Source organism: Tachyglossus aculeatus, chromosome 15, assembly GCF_015852505.1.
Source record: "Tachyglossus aculeatus isolate mTacAcu1 chromosome 15, mTacAcu1.pri, whole genome shotgun sequence".
NCBI classification, from domain to species: Eukaryota; Metazoa; Chordata; class Mammalia; order Monotremata; family Tachyglossidae; genus Tachyglossus; species Tachyglossus aculeatus.
In genome coordinates this window covers 16,647,843-16,660,185 of record NC_052080.1, presented here as the reverse complement: position 1 = coordinate 16,660,185, position 12,343 = coordinate 16,647,843, and positions in this window count along the sequence as shown.

Sequence of the window (12,343 nt, the reverse complement as noted above, 5' to 3'; positions counted from 1 at the left end):
TGTGGAAAGCAGTGTGGCCTTGTGGAAAGAGCATGGGCACGGGAGTCAGAGGATCTGCGTTCTAATCCTGGCTCTGCCACTTCTCTGCTGTGTGACCTTGGGCAAGACATTTTACTTCTCTGGGCCTCAGTTATCTCATGTATAAAATACAGGTGAAGACTGATCCCTATGTGGGACAGGGATGCCGTCTAACCCGATTGTCTTGTGTATTTGCCAGCACTTAGTACAGTGTCTGGCACATAATAAGCACTTAAATAGTATTACAAAACAAAAAGAAAGGGAGGACGGTTTTCTTGATAAGGGAAGAGCAAGTATGTCCGTTGAGTTAAATCGACCAGTTGGTCAGTGCTGTCCAGGAAGATTCCTCGATAGGGGATGTGAAAAGGGATTTCCAGATACTCTACCCTGCTGTACGAGTCAGGATTTCACTGCCTGGGGGTGGGGACTGGTAGCTTTTCGGGGGGGAAATCCTAGCTAATGCCCTCCTGGGCATCTACTTGGCTAAGGGAAAGCAGAGATTGTCCCGGGGTTCTTCAGGGGGCCATTTCTGGGGCAAAAGCGGTCCCCTGGTGATTCACATAATGTCACCCCAAGCTGGTGGTCACTGAGAAAGTCTGGCATTTTGGGTGGGGGTCAGGGAGCGGAGAGAGAGGAAGGTGATTGTCAGCAGAGTGGTGGTTCTTCTGGAGTTTGTGGGGCCGGGGAAAGCTGTCTCTTTGTCCTCCACAATTTAGACAGAACACCAGGAAGCCCCTATGCCCTTCCCATCCCCCTTCCCGATTCATGCCCGGACACGATGATTAGCAGAAGCCTGAACCCAGATGAGCACTGTCACCGGGGCTTCAATTAATTCACTTCAAACCCCCCGATTACCCGAGCGATTGGAAGTCCATCCCCAACCACCGCCATCCGGGAGCCAAAAATTCATCTCCAGGAGCCGGGGAGGGGCCTGGGGTGAGCAGCTACTGGACTATAAACTACTCTCTGGCCGGATCCTGTCCTCCCTCTAATCCAAGAGCGCAGCAAAGCGTGGCCATCTGCACGCCGTCGATCCCTTCGAAAATAGGGTCTCCTCAGACGCCCGGAGCTTCCGATCGTCGCCCGCGGACACGGTCCGGGAAGAATCGAAGCCCGGCTGCCACGGAGCGCTTTTGAATCTGGGCAGCCGGACAGGACTGCTCCAGGTCTGTGTCCTCGCGCGGCCTAGGGATGCTAACACTCGGTCTTTCATTTCTCGCTTTTTCCTCTGTTGCCCTGGGATTCCAGTGGGGCACTTAATAAAGGATTTTCCAGATGGTTCTCATCAGACCCTCTTTGTGTTGGGCGAGGCGGGGGAGGATTTGCCGCCTGGAAAAATATTCGTGTGAGTGGAGCAGACGGAAACATACAAACATCTAGCAAAAATACACACAGAGCTGAGCTGTTGGGGACACCCAGAATAGGACATTTATGAGGTTTTATGAACTTAATCGAACAGTGAAGAGAGCGCTGGGGCGGTTACAAGGTGATCAGGTTGTCCCATGTGGGGCTCACAGTCTTAATCCCCGTTTTACAGATGAGGTAACCGAGGCCCAGAGAAGTTGTGACTTGCCCAAAGTCACCCAGCTGACAGCAGAGTCAGGGTTCGAACCCATGACCTCCCGTGCTCTTTCCACTGAACCACGCTGCTTCTCCATTACACCCAGTCATCCATCTAAAGAAATCCAATCACTTCGTAACCTTCGCAAACATTTCAGTGACTTATCAACTGTGTATTTGTAAAGTTTGCCTGAATTTACCTTTAAGACGCTTCTGCAATTTAGCGTCTAAGCCGTTTGGTCTCTTTAGCATTCCGAGCGGCAAGTGCCAGCCCTTTCCTGGTTTTGGAAACTCATTTCCTATCTTAGAGCTTCCATATTGCCTCCAAATCACTCCGGCTTCCTGCGCAATTCTTCAAACGCATTTGATCTTGAGCAACAGTCTTCCCATCAGGCGGTGCTTCCTTCAGCTGGTGGAAGGTTAGACGGGCTTTGTCTTGGGCAGACTATTTAAGTGCCGCGCATTCGCCCAGCTGGTCAGCCCCGGGTTAGAACTCTAACCATTTCCTTAGCACGTCCCTTGTGTGCAGTTGGTTTCCTGTTCTTTGATCAGGAATTCAGGCTCACTCCCAGAGCCTGCCATTCAGGCCTGCGAGAGAGGGACCGGGCCCGAGAGTCTGAAAGACCTGGGTTCTAATTCTGCCTATCCGCCACTTGCCTGCTGTGTTACTTTGGGCAAGTCACTTCACTTCTCTGGGCCTTCGTTCCCTCATCTATAAAATAGGAATTAAGATTGTGAGCCCCATGTGGGACTTGGACTGTGTCCAACCTGATTAGCTTGTATCTACCTGAGAGCTTAGAAAAGTGCCTGGCACGTAGTAAGCGCTTAACGGATACCATTAAAAAAAAAAGGAACATTGATTTCTCAAAGCTTCCTTTATCAATCAGTGGTAGCGTAGTCCAGTGGAAAGAGCAAGGACCTGAGTTCTAATTCCGGCTCTGCCACTTGTCTCCTGTGTGACCTTGGTCCAGTCACTTAACTTCCCAGTGCCTAAATTCCCTCACCAGTAAAATGAGGATTAAGACTATGAGCCCTGGGTGGAACAGGGGCTGTGTCCAGCCTGCTTAGCTTGCTTCTACCCCAGCTCTTTGAACAGTGCCTGGCACATAGTAAACACTTAACACATACCGCAATTATTATTATTTACTTCTCTGTGCCTCAGTTCTCTTATCTGTAAAATTAGGATTGAGACTGTGAACCCCACATGGGACAGGGGCTGTGTCCAACTGGATTTGCTTGTACCTTCCCCAGCGCTTAGTACAGTGACTGGCACATAGAGAGCGCTTAACAAATACCCTAATTATTATTATTATTTATTTCTGACAGCTCGGACTCTCTTCGTTCTTGGAGTAATTCAGTTCTAGAGGCACTAGAAGGCAGCAATAGACCAGAGAAACCAGTTACGTAACCCACCATCCTGGTTTGCTTTCTTGCACGGAAACTTGGAATTCCCCCCTTGAACGCGATAGGTTTAGTGCAACAATTCAGGGCTCGGATTGGCCAAAATCTATCCAGCCCCTAAGATCCTCTCTTCTTATTTTTTAAAATTTATTTATTTTTGTTTCTAATGGTATTCGTTAAGGGCATACTATGTCCCAGACACTATTGTAAGCGCTGGAGTCGATACAAGTTAATCCGGTTTGGACTCAGTGTCTGTCCCACATGGGGCTCACAATCTTAATCCTCTTTTTACAGATAAGGTAACTGAGGCACAGAGAAGGGACGTGGCTCGCCCAAGGTCATGCAGCTGATGTGGCAGAGCTGGGATTAGAACCCAACTAGCAGATATGTGGCAGATCGGGGATTAGAACCCAAGTCCTAGGCCCGTGCTCTATCTACTTAGAACAGCGCCTGGCACATAGTAAGCACTTAGCACGTACCACAATTATTATTATTATAAGTCAAAGAGAGAGAGAAATCGGGTATTTAAACCCCATCGTACAGATGATACAAATGAGGCATAGAGAGGGTAAGTAACATGGCTAAAGTGGCCCCATCTGGCAAGAGGCAAATGTCATGGTAAACTGTCAGGAAATTCACTTGGTTCTGATACTGATTTTGGTTGGGTTTGGCAGCTGAGGGAACAGGTATTTATTTTTCAGAGACCCTTCCCTGGGTCTCTGAAAACCCTCCATTCAGAACCCCCTTCATTAGGTTTCTTAGAAACAGTGGGCAGTCAGAGGGTTGGCATCTGGGTGGAAACCCAAGATTGAACAGAATGATCCAAAGCCTGAATTTTTAGTTTTTTAATTTCTTTATGCTGTTTGTTAAGCACTTGCTACGTGCCCGGCACTGTACTAAGCACGGGGGTAGATACAAATTCATCAGGTCGGAAACAGTCCATGTCCCACGTGGGGCTCACAGTCTTAATCCCCATTTTACAGATGAGGGAACTGAGGCCCAGTGACGTGAAGTGACTTGCCCGAGGTCACACAGCATTCATTCTTTCGATCGTATTTATTGAGCACTTAATGTGTACAGAGCACTGTACTAAGCGCTTGGGAAAGCGCAATGCAACAATAAACAGACACATTCCCCCTCGCCCCCCTCTCCATCCCCCCATGTTACCTCCTTCCCTTCCCCACAGCACCTGTATATATGTATATATGTTTGTACGTATTTATTACTCTATTTATTTATTTATTTATTTATTTATTTTACTTGTACATATCTATTCTATTTATTTTATTTTGTTAGTATGTTTGGTTTTTTCTCCCCCTTTTAGACTGTGAGCCCACTGTTGGGTAGGGTCTGTCCCTATGTGTTGCCAATTTGTACTTCCCAAGCGCTTAGTACAGTGCTCTGCACATAGTAAGCACTCAATAAATACGATTGATTGATTGATTGATTGATTGATTACTCTATTTATTTATTTATTTTACTTGTACAAATCTATTCTATTTTATTTTGTTAGTATGTTTGGTTTTGTCTCCCCCTTTTAGACTGTGAGCCCACTGTTGGGTAGGGACTGTCTGTATATGTTGCCAATTTGCACTTCCCAAGTGCTTAGTACAGTGCTCTGCACACAGTAAGCGCTCAATAAATACGATTGATGATGATGATGATGATTCCCTACCCATGGTGAGTTTACAGTCCGAGGGACATTGGGCTGGGATTAAAACCTAGGTCCTTCTGATGCCCAGGTCCGTGCTCTACCCACTAAGACACGTCGCTTCTCATTGATAGGTGACTCGACAGGTGAAGAACTACCCCTGTGAGCACAAACATCCCGGCTTCTTCCCACCCCCTTCGTCGGTCTTCCAACCCCGCCACATCCAAGCGACCGTAGCAGAAATGGAAAGGCCTAATTGAGGAGGTCAGAGAGAGGCCGACGAAGCCGACAGAAACAGCAGACCGCCCAGAAATTACCGGAGAAGGGGACGCGGTGAGGAACGGAGCAGAAGCCAAGTAGGTGGAGAGAAAGTTCTGGAAGAAACCACGAGCGGAGAAGAAAAGAAAGTGCTGCCAGCCGGAGGGGAAGAACCAAGGCTGGAAATACCATGTCTACAAACACACAAACCACAAGGCTGAGAGGGGAAAAAAGTCTAAGCGCTTCCCATGGACCCCTCAGCGGTTTAATGGCCCCCGCCTCATCCGAGCACGCGCGTCTCTCTGTTACGTCTCCGCGGCCACAGCGTACGGAACTCTCGTTTGGAGCTGAGCATGAGGTGGGTCCCATGGGTTATTGGGGCTGAAATGAGGCTTTCCCTTGAAACCATCCCCTGGGCCAAAACACATTCCTCTTGGGTAGCCCTAACATGACCCAGAGGGAAAGAGGAGGGTTGGGTTCTGAGCCATTTCAGGGACAGTTCATCCTTCTGAACAGAGTCCAAGGAGAAGTCAGCAGTAGCCCTCCTCGCGGGGTGGAAGAGGGGCGGGGCGGGGGCTGCGGATGTGTAAAATCTGAGTAAAAAATCTGCCGGGATGACTCACTCCCGCAGTAACTCAGATGCTTGGGATTAGAGGGTGATGGAAGCTTTTGCCGTTGGGTAATGGTATGATGCATTTTGGAAGAACAGCAGCAGAGAGCCTGGCAGATGGCACTCTGGAGGGGGGTCACTCTTTCCTTGAGCAGAGGGCTCTGGGAAAATCAGAGACAGGCAACAAAACATCACGAGCACATCGTGTGGAACGGATTATCAGGCGCACAAAAGTCTTTTTGACCGCAACCGCAGGTTTAGGCTGAATCTTGCCATCATTAACATCACTTCGGATTATGGAGGCAGCCAGATATAGAGATCATATCTCTCTAGGGGTGGGTATGTTCATTTATTACAGACATAAAGCGATCTAGAAAAAAAAAAGAAATGAGACTGTCTCGAGGGTAGGAACCGTGTCTACCGAATCAGGAGTCCTCCTCTAAATTGTCTGCACAGTCTAAATGCTCAGTAAGTGCTATTCATGAATGGGCTGAATGTTTCAGGAGGAATAGTACAGCTAAGCAAGGCAAGGATAGAGACCATGAATAATAATTGTGGTATTTGTTAAGAGCTCACTACGTGTCAAGCACTGTACTAAGCACTGGGGTAGATACAAGATAATCAGGTCACACATGGGACTCACAGTCTAAGCAGGAGGGAAACAGGTATTGAATCCCCATTGTGCAGATGACAGAACTGAGGCACAGAGAAGTGAAGTGACTTGCTCGGGGTCACACGGCAGGTATGTGGTAGAGTCAGGATTAGAACCCAGGTCTCCTGACTCCCATTCCCGTGCTCTTAAATGGCCCAGGAATAAGTAGGCAGAATGGTTGAGGACACGTTGAAGGGTAAAGGTATTGGTGGTTAAAAGGGCTCTGTGAGCCTGGAGGAGCCTGGAAAAAGCTGTCTATCGTGAATTTCTTCCCCTGGAAGAGAGAATCCTGCTGGTGTAACAGGCCCTGCTCTGAAGCCCAGCTCATTACGGAGTGGGAGTGGAAATTCGGGAGAAGAAGGGTTTTACGGTCCAATTCTTGGGACCTGTGGTAGTTTCTTTGTCTCTTATTAAAACTGATAGTCTATGAGCAGGACATTTCATCACTGGCCCTTATCTCAAAGCAGATGACTTCCTAGTCTACATGAGAAATGAATTTCCTGCAGCAGTAGCTACTTAAATGCTGAAAAACAGGGTGGGCTAATGGAAAGAGCGCAGGCTGGGAGTCAAGAGGACCTGGGTTCTAATTCCGGCTGTTCCACTTTGCTGTGTGACCTTGGGCAAATCGCTTCACTTCTCTGGGCCTCAGTTACCTCATCTTGTAAAATGGGGACTGAGACTTTGAGCCCCAGGTGGGTCAGAGACCGTGTCCAACCTGATGAAATTGTATCTACCCCAGCACTTGAAACAAGATCTGGCACACAGTAACCACCTCACAAATACCGTAAAACAAAAACAAAAACAAACCAACAAAAATAACCGATTCCAAATCAGCCATCCTGGAGGAGGGGAAGGAACTTTCCACCTTCTACTTTGGAAATGTCAAGAGCTACAGATTCCAACGTTACGGTCGAAGAAGTCCTTAGAGTTTCCGATAATCTATGTCACTTCCAGAAATGGTGGCACGGAAAGGAGAGGAAATTGCTGCTCTCTTTCGGGAAGCGTTGCAGAATAGCTTTGTCTGAGTCAGGAAAGTTTATTAAAAACTTACTCTTAAAAAGAGTCCTCATCCTCGGGCATATTTTTAGCCGCTTTACAACTTTCCAGCCCCCTCTGACCCTGGTAGGCAATGTCTTGTTATGGTTTCCCTCCACAATATGTGGCTTGTCTCCTCTTTTTCCATTTGGGTGTGATCTCTATTCTTTGAAGCCTGCATCAATTTCCTGTGAAGCTCAGAGTGTTCCTGAAGTTCTCATTGAACAGGGATGGGCTTAGGGTGTGGTAGCAGTGACACAGCCCCCGGCGTTCCTGGTGGAGGGGAGAAAGGGAAAAGTCACCACAGAGAAAAGCGGAAGCAACACGGCATAGTGGAAAGAGCATTGGTCGGGACTCAGGAGACTTGGCTTCTTATCCCAACTCTGCCACTTGTCTGCTGGGTGTCCTTAAGCAGATCACTTGCCTCCTCTGGGCCTCAGTTTCCTCATCTGTCCTCTCTGACTCCCAAGCCCGAGTTCTTTCCGTAAGAGAACAATGCTTCTCGCTGATTGCCCCATTATGGGCCTTTCATTTGTCAGCAGTCAATCAATCAATCAATCAATCGTCTTTGTTGAGAGGTTACTGTGTTCCCCCTCTAGACTGTAAATTTGTCACGAGCAGGGAATGTGTCTGTTTATTGTATTGTACTCTCCCAAGCGCTTAGTACAGTGTGCTGCAATCAGTCAATCATATTTATTGAGCTTAGTACAGCACACATTAAGTGCTCAATAAATACGATCGACTGCCTGCAGAGCACTGTACTAAGCACTTGGGATGCTAGATGTTGCCATTTTTTGGGCATTAGCACCAAGTGATGGGTATCCAGCATAAAATGGAATCTCCAAATTGTGTCTTTGCCTCAGGTTCCGAGAATTGTCTGGGGGCTGAGACTCGTTCGGAAGCCCCTTGTGACACTTTCCAAACCCCAGGTGGGGACGCCGACCTGGACACTTTCCTTGCCGAAGAGGTGATTGGAGGCTGGCACGGGGCAGGGTGAGACTCTCGACGACTCCGGGATCAGAGTGAGATTTCTTTTGGGTCCCAAATTCTCTAGAATCACTTGAGCTCGTTGAGGGCTGGGAATGTGTCTGTTTGTTGATTCATCGTGCTTCCCCAAGCTCTTAGTATGCTGCTTTGCACACAGTAAGCACTCGATAAATAAGACTGAATGCATAACTCTCCATGGCCCAATCTCCCTTCCAGTCCAAACGCCTCCAATGGCTCAAATCCGCCCTTGCCTTCATTTCTTCTTCAACTCCCTTCTTGACCTACTGCAATCTGGTTTCCGCCCTCTTCGCTCCACTGAGACTGTTCTCTCCAAGGTCACCATAACCTTCTCCTTTCCAACTCTAGGGGAATGTACCTTATCCAAATCCCCCTTGATTTCCAGCCTGCCTGGGGCTCCTCGGACCACTCCCTTCTCCTGACCACGTCCCCTGGCTTCCGTTTCACCGACACAGTTCGTTCCTGGTTCTCCATTTCAGTTGCTCTCGCTGCTTCACCTCAGTCAATCGATCAATCGGTGGTACTTATTGAGCACTTACGGTGTGCGGAGCACCGTTCTAAGCACTTAGGAGAGCGTAATGGTGTGGATTTGGTAGACATGATCCCTGCCCAGAAAGAGCTTACATCACCTCAGGCCATTTCTCAAAACCTGTTGGACACAGTCCCACTTTGGGCTCGCGGGGTTTAATCCCCATTTTACGGATGAATTAACTGTAAAGCCAGTGTGGGCAGAAATTGTCTCTCTTTACTGCCGAATTGTACTTTCCAAGCTCTTAGTACAGTGCTCTGCACACAGTAAGTGCTCAGGAAATACGATTGATGAAGTGAATCACCCTTGACCCAAGACCTTATCTCTCTGTGGAACTCAACCAATTAACGAAGTCTCCACTTTCTCTTATTCCGAAGGGCGGGCCTCCGCCAGGGTCCAATGGATGGGGTGGGAAGTAAAACAGAACAGGGAGATGATTTATTCATTCATTCAATTTTATTTATTGAGCACTTACTGGGTGTGGAACACTGTACTAAGCACTTGGGAGAGTACAGTTTAAGCAATAAACAGACACATTCCCAGACCACAACCCTCTATCCCGGGCAGACTCCAGCACTGTTTCAAATAGAGAAGAATTCAGCTCACGTCAGGAGCTTGGCTTTTCTTTATCGTTGTTAGTATTATTGTATTTGTTAAGCGCTTACTATCTGTCAAGGGCTGGGGTAGATACAAATTAAGGAGGTAGGACACAGTCCCTGTCCCTCACGGGGCTCACAGTCCAAGTAGGAAGGACGACAGGTACTGCATCTCCATTTTAACAGCTGAGGAGATTGAAGCCCAGAGAAGTGAAGTGACTTGCCCAGGGTCACACAGCGGAGCGGTGGAGGAGCCGGGATTAGAATCTAGGTCCTCTGGCTCCCAGGCCTGTGCATTTTCCAGTCGGTCATACTGCTTCTCTAAATAAAAGCAGCTTTAGGACCAGATAAGGCGAGCCTGTGCATTTTGAGCCTGTGCATGTCCTTCCCCACAGCACCTGTATATATGTATATATGATTGTACATATTTATTACTCTATTTATTTTGCTTGTACATATCTATTCTATTTATTTTATTTTGTTAATATGTTTGGTTTTGTTCTCTGTCTCCCCCTTCTAGACTGTGAACCCACTGTTGGGTAGGGACCATCTCCATATGTTGCCAGCTTGTCCTTCCCAAGCGCTTAGTACAGTGCTCTGCACACAGTAAGCGCTCAATAAATATGATTGATTGATTGATTGATTGATTTTCCAGCTGGCCATACTGCTTCTCTAAATAAAAGCAGCTTTAGGACCAGGTAAGGCGAGCCTGTGCATTTTGAGCCTGTGCATGTCCTTCCCCACAGCACCTGTATATATGTATATATGATTGTACATATTTATTACTCTATTTACTTATTTTACTTGTACATATCTATTCTATTTATTTTATTTTGTAAATATGTTTGGTTTTGTTCTCTGTCTCCCCCTTCTAGACTGTGAGCCCAGTGTTGGGTAGGGACCATCTCCATATGTTGCCAGCTTGTACTTCCCAAGCACTCTGCACACAGTAAGCGCTCAATAAATATGATTGATTGATTGATTGATTGATTGATTGATTTTCCAGCCGGCCATACTGCTTCTCTAAATAAAAGCAGCTTTAGGACCAGGTAAGGCGAGTGCTTCTTGATGCTTTTAGATAAAGCAGGAGCTGTTTTGTCTTGCCATCTACTCAAGATACTGCTTTTGCTCTCTGTTCCTTGGAAGGATGGCTGAATTTTTTTTAATGGCATTTATTAAGCACTTACTATGTGCCAAGCACCGTTCTAAGCGCTGGGGAGGTTACAAGGTGATCAGGTTGTCCCGGGGGGGGTGCTCACAGTACACTGCTGTCCTCACAGTAAGCGCTCAATAAATGTGATTGACTGACTGACTACTAGGAAGCGGCATGAGGTAGTGGATAGAGCAAGAGGCCTGTGAGTCAGAAGGTCATGGGTTCTAATCCTGGCTCCGCCACTTGTCTGCTGTGGGACCTTGGGCAAGTCACTTCACTTCTAAGTGCCTCAGTTACCCCATCTGGAAAATGGGGATTGAGACTGTACCGTACCTCGTTCTCGCCTGTCCCGCCATCGACCCCCGGCCCACGTCATCCCCCGGGCCTGGAATGCCCTCCCTCTGCCCATCCGCCAAGGTAGCTCTCTTCCTCCCTTCAAGGCCCTACTGAGAGCTCACCTCCTCCAGGAGGCCTTCCCAGACTGAGCCCTTCCTTTCTCTCCCCCTCATCCCCCTCTCCATCCCCCCATCTTACCTCCTTCCCTTCCCCACAGCACCTGTATATATGTATATACGTTTGTACATATTTATTACTCTATTTATTTATTTTACTTGTACATATCTATTCTATTTATTTTACTTTGTTAGTATGGTTTTGTCTCCCCCTTTTAGACTGTGAGCCCACTGTTGGGTAGGGACTGCCTCTATACGTTGCCAATTTGTACTTCCCAAGCGCTTAGTACAGTGCTCTGCACACAGTAAGCGGTCAATAAATACGATTGATGATGATGATGACTGAGCCCCACATGGGGCAGGGACTGTGTCCAACATGAATTGCTTGTATCCATCCTTGCACTTGAACTCCTCACTGTTAGCTTTAAAGCAGTCCGTCACCTGGCCCCCTCCTACCTCACCTCCCTTCTTTCCTTCTCCAACGCAGCCCACACATTTCACTCCTCTGGTGCTAACCTCCTCACTGGGCCTCCGACCCCCGCCCACGTCCTACCTCTGGCCTGGAACACCCTCCTTCCTCAAATCCCCCAGACAATCACTCTTCCTCCCCCACAGCTTCAAAGGGGCATTTCCTCCATGAGGCCTTCCCATATTAAGCCCAACTTTTCCCCATCTCCCCCTCCCTTCTCTATCACCCTGACTCTCTCCCTTTGCTCTCCCCCCAACCCGCAGTCTAGTCACAGTTTCTAGACTGTGAGCCCACTGTTGGGTAGGGACCGTCTCTATATGTTGCCAACTTGTCCTTCCCAAGCACTTAGTACAGTGCTCTGCACACAGTAAGTGCTCAATAAGTACGATTGAATGAACCCACCCACCCCACAGCACTTATGTATATATTTGTAATTTTATTTATTTATATCATTGCCTGTTTACTTGTATTGATGTCTGTCTCTAGACTGTGAGCCCATCGTTGGGTAGGGACCGTCTCTATGTGTTACCAACTTGTACTTCCCAAGTGCTTAGTACAGTGCTCTGCACACAGTAAGCGCTCAATAAATACGATTGAATGAATGAATGAATCCCCATTTTACAGATGAGGGAACTGAGGCTCAGAGAAGTTAACTGACTTGCCCAAAGTCACACAGCTGACAATTGGCAGAGCAGGGATTTGAACCCATGACCTCTGACTCCAAAGCCCGGGCTCTTTCCACTGAGCCACGCTGCTTCTGGTCAGCGCTCTCATATGTGCGTATGGGGGCATGTTCTCCACGCATGTTTATATATGTAGAAGAAACAGGTAGGGGGGATGCTACTCCATTGGACATTTTGCTCTCTTCACTTTCCTTCCTTCGTCCTTCCCATTTCTCCCAGTTTCGCCAGTGCGGTCTGTCCAAAGCCATGCCGACTAAGCCTGAGGCAACTG